General features: G+C 40.9%; 1 pseudogene; it reads left to right on the top strand.

The window, feature by feature from the left end:
- Window positions 1-422: 422 nt before the first annotated feature.
- LOC147428594 (PHD finger-like domain-containing protein 5A pseudogene) lies at window positions 423-755 on the top strand (annotated as a pseudogene).
- Window positions 756-7,688: the final 6,933 nt, after the last annotated feature.

Genomic DNA, 7,688 nt, shown 5'->3' on the forward strand with positions numbered 1-7,688 from the left:
GCGATCAACTGGAAAAAACCTGCTAAAGGGGCGTTGAAGGGGCAGCTACTTTTGCTTCCTCTTTGTCATGGAGGTCTCTCTCTTGATTAACAGGTATTGAGTTCAACTCCTCGTCGGCTAGATCTTTAAGGTCTCTTGGGATAGTTTCCTACGACGTTAAAACTCTCTTCTTCTTCTTCTTCTTCTCTCTCTCTCTCTCTCTCTCTCTCTCTCTCTCTCTCTCTCTCTCTCTCTCTCTCTCTCTCTCTCTCTCTCTCTATCTATCTATCTATCTTTCTCTCACTCTCACTCTCTCTCTCACTCACAATAACTCCAAAAGAGGCGCGCGCTCTTTGAGAGAGTTGAGTTTTTTGAGTTTTTTTTTTTTGAGAGAGAGAGACTCTCTCAGCACACGTGGGGCAAGCCAGCACTCACGAGTAGCCATGGCAAAGCATTGTCTTGATCTGATAATGTGTCGCAAGCAACTGGGCATCGCTATAGGGAGACTCTGCAAGAAGTGCGATGGCAAGTGCGTGATTTGCGATTCATACATGCGCCCATGTACTCTAGTTTGAGTGTGTGATGAGAGCAATTATGGCTCCTTCCAAAAGTGTTGCATCATCTGCAGAGGTGCGGGCATTTTTTATGATTACTATTACAAAGAGTGCACTCAGCATGAGAAGGATAGAGATGGTTGCCCCAAAATTGTGAACCTTGGTAGTGCCAAAACTTATTTGTTCTATGAACGTAAGAAGTATGGTTTCAAAAAAAGATAGGTCAGTGCACTCTTGTAACCTTCTGCTTTGTCGTGCCTTATGAGGTTGGGGGTTGCTGCATGCATACAACTGAGATGTGTCATGCTTATTGTGGGCTATGATAGCATGTCCTTGCAGATGTAAGAGTGCAAAGAATGACACTTTTTAATTGTGAGGTTTGCACCCGTTCAAATAGACATAATGTATTGATGTTAGATTATCTCCTATCCTAGGGGATTCACTCATATTTAGGGAGGGATGTCACCTGCGTGCAACCATATGGAAAAAACCCTCTATCTACGGACCCCATAGCCGTAACTCAACCCCCTATCTACAAATTCTAAAGAACCCATATACCCCCCTTTCTACGGGGCTTGTATAGTTGACTTGACCCCCTCTGTAATATATATACGGGTTGTAAAAATTATCAGTTTTTGAAATATTGATAGTTTCTTTTGTACATTGACACTAATTTCAAAATATTGTTATTTTTAGAACATGGTGATAGTTTCCTTTGTACATTTTTAGAATTTTTGATAGTTCCCTTTGTACATTGACACTACTTTTAAAATCTGATGTAGTAATGACGGGGAGCAACAACAAGAGAGAGGGGAAGAGTGACTTTTCCAAGGAGATTATGAGTTTTCTATGCCTCCTAAATAGCTAAAAGGTTGAAATGGTCCCCCTGTGGCTAGAAAAACTTTTCTCTTTTTTGGTCAATCTCTCTGCCTATTTCTCTTGAGGCTTGTAGAAAATGTTCTCTATAGATAACATTGTAACAATTTTTGAAATCTCATCGTTACAACCATAATCCACGCTAGAAAATTTTTTCTTTTTTTCGGTCAGCGTGTGCCTATTTCTCTCGAGGTTTGGAGCAAATGTATAACATTGCAATAATTTTTGAAATCTCATCATTGCAACCAAAAGCCATGCTAGCAAGCAACATTTTATATAAAAGAGGCTATCATTGTACGATTTTTGGCTTGGCTAGGAAGCCAAGAAAGATACATCTTGCTGATAGGCTGAATCCGTGTTTTGTTTCCCACACACAACCTATGAAAAGACCACCACATGCTTGATATTTATCATACCAATGCCTCGTTAGTGTTGGTATCATCATGAGAAAATATTGAGGCTAAGAAAGTAAGCAATTCTAACATGAAACTGTAATATTCTTCCTAGCTAATCAAAGACAAAACCAATGTACCCAAAAGATTGCATTGTTGCTACTAGTATAAAAGGAAATGATAGTATTATGTCGACTATAGACTAGGGGGCTACCATTGCCTCTCCCTTACTGGGTAGGGTAGTAATATCCACATGTGCACCAACGTATATTTTTCAAAAGACAACAATCCTTTTAAAAGCTAATCATGACAATAATAAAAGAAAAAAAGTGAAGTAAGAACAAAGAGATGATTCTTACCGCATTGGATTCGTAGTTCAAGGGCTTCAAATTTCTTTGATCAATGCCCCATAAAAAAGTGGTTGTTTATGAGCTTGTTTTAAAAGATTCGTCTTTCTGGATGTTGAGACTCAACCTGAACGCTAAATCCAGTAAACGGTGAGCACTGATGTGCACAAGGCAGAGGAAATCAAGGTGCAATCACTGGGTTAGCCGTTGTTTATGTCACAGACATCTAAAATCTTGAGTAATGGATGGCTCAGCCCCTGTTTTATAGCAATAAGTCGAGTAGAAGGTCGGACTTTAGAAGGGGCCCTTGTTTATGGTAGGTTGCAGCAAACATGTGTGCACTTTGGAGAATGGGTAATGGGATTTGGGAGATTGAGGGCGCACTGCACAACAAAGGGATGTTGAGGAAAGTTGCACTCTTTGAGCCTCTTTTCTTTTGTTGAAGAAATTGGCTTATAAATCTTAAGGAGGCTTGCATCCCAAGCTCCAAGTATTACACTGAGGCAAGAGGGAAATTCATACAAGATACAAAAGTTACAATATTTAACTGACACTTCCTTCTCTTTTTGTTCTTCTTCCACAACAAACACTATTTTCCCGCTCTTCTAAACACGATCTTTCCAGTGCTAGTAACCTTGAATCGCATGGTAGAAGCCTGCTGCATCTTCATCTTGTAGTTCCTTTGTTAAGACACAATGGGAAGTGAAGAATCCTACGAGGAGGTGGAGAGAGGGCCAAAGATGGCAGGATGTTGCTACACTCGCAGAGAGAGAAGCTCATGAAACACCTACTCAGCTTAGGAAGAGGAAAATCGGCTACGGAAGGTACTAGACGCGACATTGTCACTACCATGAGCCTCTCTCTCCCTCTGTTCATGAGTAGGCGGTGCACGCTCAAAGCCTTGAATGAAGGTAGGATGCAGTTTCCGGTGGCACCATGCTAGGCCTCTCTCTCTCTCTCTCTCTCTCTCTCTCTCTCTCTCTCTCTCTCTCTCTCTCTCTCTCTCTCTCTCTCTCTCTCTCTCTCTCTCTCTCTCTCTCTCTCTCTCTCTCTCTCTCTCTCTCTCTCCCCGAGGCATCGCAGTTCACGCTCTTGTTTTGTATTCACATTTTCAACTTTGCAAGTTCCTCATTTTGCACCGGTCAATGTGCCACTGAGTCGTTAGGGTGCTAGTCTTGCAGGAGCAAGGACTTTGGGGCTAGGAACGAATTTAATTATTGCATGATATCTACCTACCAAAGTCCAAGTTCCAAACTCCTTAAAATATTTTAGGGACAGGTCCATATGCAAATTGTCTGTCACAATGTTGGAGTAAACAGACAACTCATCCTTCATTGAAAATAGGTTTACAATATATTGGTCCTTCAAAAAGGGGCAAAACCCCTCAAACGGGTAAAAGAACATCGAAAAGAAACCCATAAAAGCATACCCTTGTTTTGAAAATTTTGAAATTTTGGGTTAAATTTTGCAGGTTTAAGAGGTATATAGAAAAGTCTTGAGATTTGCAAGTTTCCCTCTCCCTCTTCCTCTCCACCACCCCCCTCCCCCTCCCCCTCCACACAACCCCCTTCTACCTATATGATAGACATTGGAAAATAAGTGGGGTTTACCCCTATTGTATACACTTATGGCACCCCTATTTAAAAACCCCCTTCCTTACACTCACATGATACCATACGGAACTTCATAGTGAATCCCCCGGGTCTCCTATTGGCCGCATAGTTATTTCAAAAAAGGTTTTTCTTTTCACAGAGAGAGAGAGAGAGAGAGATCGTCGGGTGAGTGAGGGCAACGCAGGGTTGCGGGAGCAGAAGCGGGAGTAGAAGCAGAAGTAACAGAAAGAAATTAGGAGAGGAAACCAACAGAGATGTCGTCCAAATTGGATCCCTCGCACATAGTGGAAGGGACTACAACGACCTTGTCTTGACGATTTAGTATAGTGAGCTTGATGATATTGCGCAGGCCCTTCCAGTCCTTGGTAGTCTCCTTGGTGATGTCATCTTCTTGGGTGACACACCTAGAGGCCCCATCTTGGGCACCAATGAAGAGGTAGCTCCAACTTTCCCTCCTTTTAAATGAACAAAAACCACCTCCTCATATTCTTGCTACCCTTTCTTTATCAGCATTGCATCTTCATCGTGGGTGCAAAACATGCTTCACTCAGCTTCATGTCTACCGTCTAGTGGAGTTTACGGGTGGCTACCTCAATGGTGACGCTGAACTAGAGCAGGACTAGAAGTAGGGAAGCAATTAGTGTATAGTGCCGCTGCCCTTGTGATCAAAGCCCTCATGGAGCCTGAGCGCGATAAGAAGAAGATGAATGTTTTGCTACAACTGCTACTCCTCACGGGACTGAATTAGTAGCTAAATGTGCGATAATCCTTGCTCAAGAATGAGTATTGTTGTGGTGGGCGCATGTGCTCTGGTGTGAACATAGCCTCTGAAGACAACTAGAGCTGCTCATGATTAGTGCTAAGGGCCTTGTTAATCCGCTCTGAGTTTCGTGCAGCAATTATCTCCCTTTCTAATCTCAAAGAGGGCCAGCTTTGATAGTCAGATTCTTGCCCATAATGCATAATTAATACCACAATGATAAAGCCGATTGACAGAAACAACAGAGATGCCATCATTTGCATTTATGACATTGTTATATAGCAGGTGCTCCTCATGATTGTTGGCTACTCTCATAATTGCATTGTCAAAATTCCTCCTATTAATCTGACCATGCAAGCCGCTGTAGCACTTGATTTCCTTTTTCTTCTTCTTTTGCTTGCCCCTCAGTCCTAGCATTGGCGACAGGGTTTTTCTCCATGCTAGAGTGCCCCATGAGCTCTTAGCTGGGCTTCGACCTACAGATTCCTCTTCCTTCTCCTTATACATTTAAGAAAATCAAGCACAATGGCAATATTTTTCTTGATGATGTGATTGAGATTTCCCATGTGATGTGTCCATGTTCAATGGCAAAGGAGCTTCCTTGCACAATAAAGGAACTTCTTGGTACTGCGTTTCTGTGGGTTGCTTTGTGGATAAGAAGGATCCCAAGGATTTGCAAACAGAGATTGACGATGGGGATATTGAGATTCCAGAGAATTAGCTTAATTAATCTTAGGTCGGTGCCTCTTTGGAATGTAGCGTTGCTAAAGTAAGTTTTACTCTGTGGTACTCCTACAGGGTTTTTTCTACAAATCATTTCTGGACAAATGTCAGCTTGTTATATTTCTAATGAGTGCATGCTCAACGTGTCACAGAGAGAGAGAGAGAGAGAGAGAGAGAGAGAGAGAGAGAGAGAGAGAGAGAGAGAGAGAGAGAGAGAGAGAGAGAGAGAGAGAGAGAGAGAGAGCACCGATTCACATTCTTCAGACAGTGTTCGGAAAAAAACAATTTCACAAACATCCATAGAGGAAATTTCTCAAAATAACGGCATTTTTTACAATTAAACTCTATTTTCTTGAATTTTCAAAGCGGATTCTATGCTTCTTTCCCTCCCTTCAATTGGATGTTTTGAGTTTTCAAACGGATCTTACCACTATATTTTAGCGGACTTGAAATCTAAAGATAGAAAGAGACGTAGACTTTTTTAGAGAGTTTTGTGTGTGTGTGTGTGTGTGTGTGTGTGTGTGTGTGTGTGTGTGAGAGAGAGAGAGAGAGAGAGAGAGAGAGAGAGAGAAGATCCTACAAGGTAGTTTGGTTGTGCTCACACGTTGGCTTGGATTTCATGAGGACTAAAATTAAGTGGCAAAATCCACAAGATGAAGTGAAAAAACATATTTTACCTAGCAATGGTGACATGCATAAGGACGACTAGATTGATCTATATTTAAGTTTCCAAAAAAACATAATTTTCCTAGCAACGGTGACATGTATAAGGATGACTAGATTTGTATAATCATGACTCGGGAGCAATGGTGCTAACATTTATTGTTTGGGTTTAGAGAAATCTCTCTCTCTCTCTCTCTCTCTCTCTCTCTCTCTCTCTCTCTCTCTCTCTCTCTCTCTCTCTCTCTCTCTATGTGTGTGTGTGTGTGTGTGTGTGTGTGTGTGTGTGTGTGTGTCTGTGATATCTCTTTGTAGAAAAGAAGTATATATATACATGAGAAACTCACTTGGTAAATTTGCTCGGTTTTGAGCTTGCGCGGATAAGTTCACTCGATGTTTGGTAGAACTCCCAAAAAAGCAACGAAGTTTTACAAAACCAAGTGCAAAAACAAGTACAATGAATTGAAACGAGCTTTGAAAGAAGTTTGGACAACAGAGCTAGAAACCGATGATGAATCAAACAATGATAAGTTTGATGCACCTTCCCACTACAAGAAGTACACTATACAACATAGAAAAATTGTGGTGCAGAAATCCAAACGAGACCCAAAAGACCCTGGAACTTCATATGATGGACCAGAAAAATCCAAATGCATAAACTTAGTAGGAACCCTAACCTGCATACATTTCCACGGACCTCACCGAAGAAGAAGAGTGGCTTCTGATAGATACACTCAGACGGTATAAAGATGTGTTTTACGTGGTCATACAAAGACCTAAAGGAGATAGATCTAGAGATCTCTCAGCACATGATACCACTTAAAAGTGATTCCAAGCCATGCAGACAACACCCTTATACGTACAATGGGACTTTTGCCAAGAAAATTAAGGATGAAATAAAAAACTAAAGGATGCGGAGTTTATCTCAAGATTGAACACACCAATTGGGTGTCCCCAATTGCAGTAGTACCCTAAAAGAATGGCAAATTTCATATCTGTGTAAACCTTAAACAGGTAAATGCTGTCACCATTAGGGACAAATACTACCAATAACAGATCATGTTATTGAAAGAGTCGCGGGGAAAGAGGCCTATAGTTTTCTAGATGGGTTCTCAGGATACAACCAATTAACTATCAAAGTAGAAGATCAGCATAAGATAGCATTTGCAACAGAGTGGGGTATATTTGCATATAGGGTAATTCCTTTTGGCCTGACCAATGCACCTACCACTTTTCAAAGACTTATGAGTCATGCATTCAAGGAATATCTCATACAATTTTTAGAGATATACATGGATGATCTTTGTGTTCATTCTTACCTAAGGAATGATTAAATAACACATATAGAGAAAGTCTTTGAAAAGTGTAGAACTTATTGTAGTTGTTTAAATCCCAAAAATATGTTTCATGGTAAGACAAGGTAAAATTTTGGGCCACATTGTGTCCAAAAATGGGATTTCCACAGATCAAGAAAAGATACAAATACTTGCCGCCCTACCAAGACCAACGAAAATGAAAGCAGTGCAAGCATTTTTGGGACAATGTGGATACTACAGGTGCTTCATATACATGTATGTTGTAATAGCTAAGCCATTGTATACCCTCATTTCTAAATTTGAACGAACAGAAGAATGTGAGAAGGCTTTTCACAAATTGAAGCAACAATTAATTTTTGCCCCAATTTTGCAAGCCCTTGACTGGAGCAAGATCTTTCACGTTCATGTTGAGACATTAGCCTATGCCATAGGATGCATATTAGCCCAGCCAGGAGATAAGAAAATGGA

Source organism: Adiantum capillus-veneris, chromosome 23, assembly GCF_014529385.1.
Source record: "Adiantum capillus-veneris isolate H3 chromosome 23, ASM1452938v2, whole genome shotgun sequence".
Lineage (NCBI taxonomy): Eukaryota > Viridiplantae > Streptophyta > Polypodiopsida > Polypodiales > Pteridaceae > Adiantum > Adiantum capillus-veneris.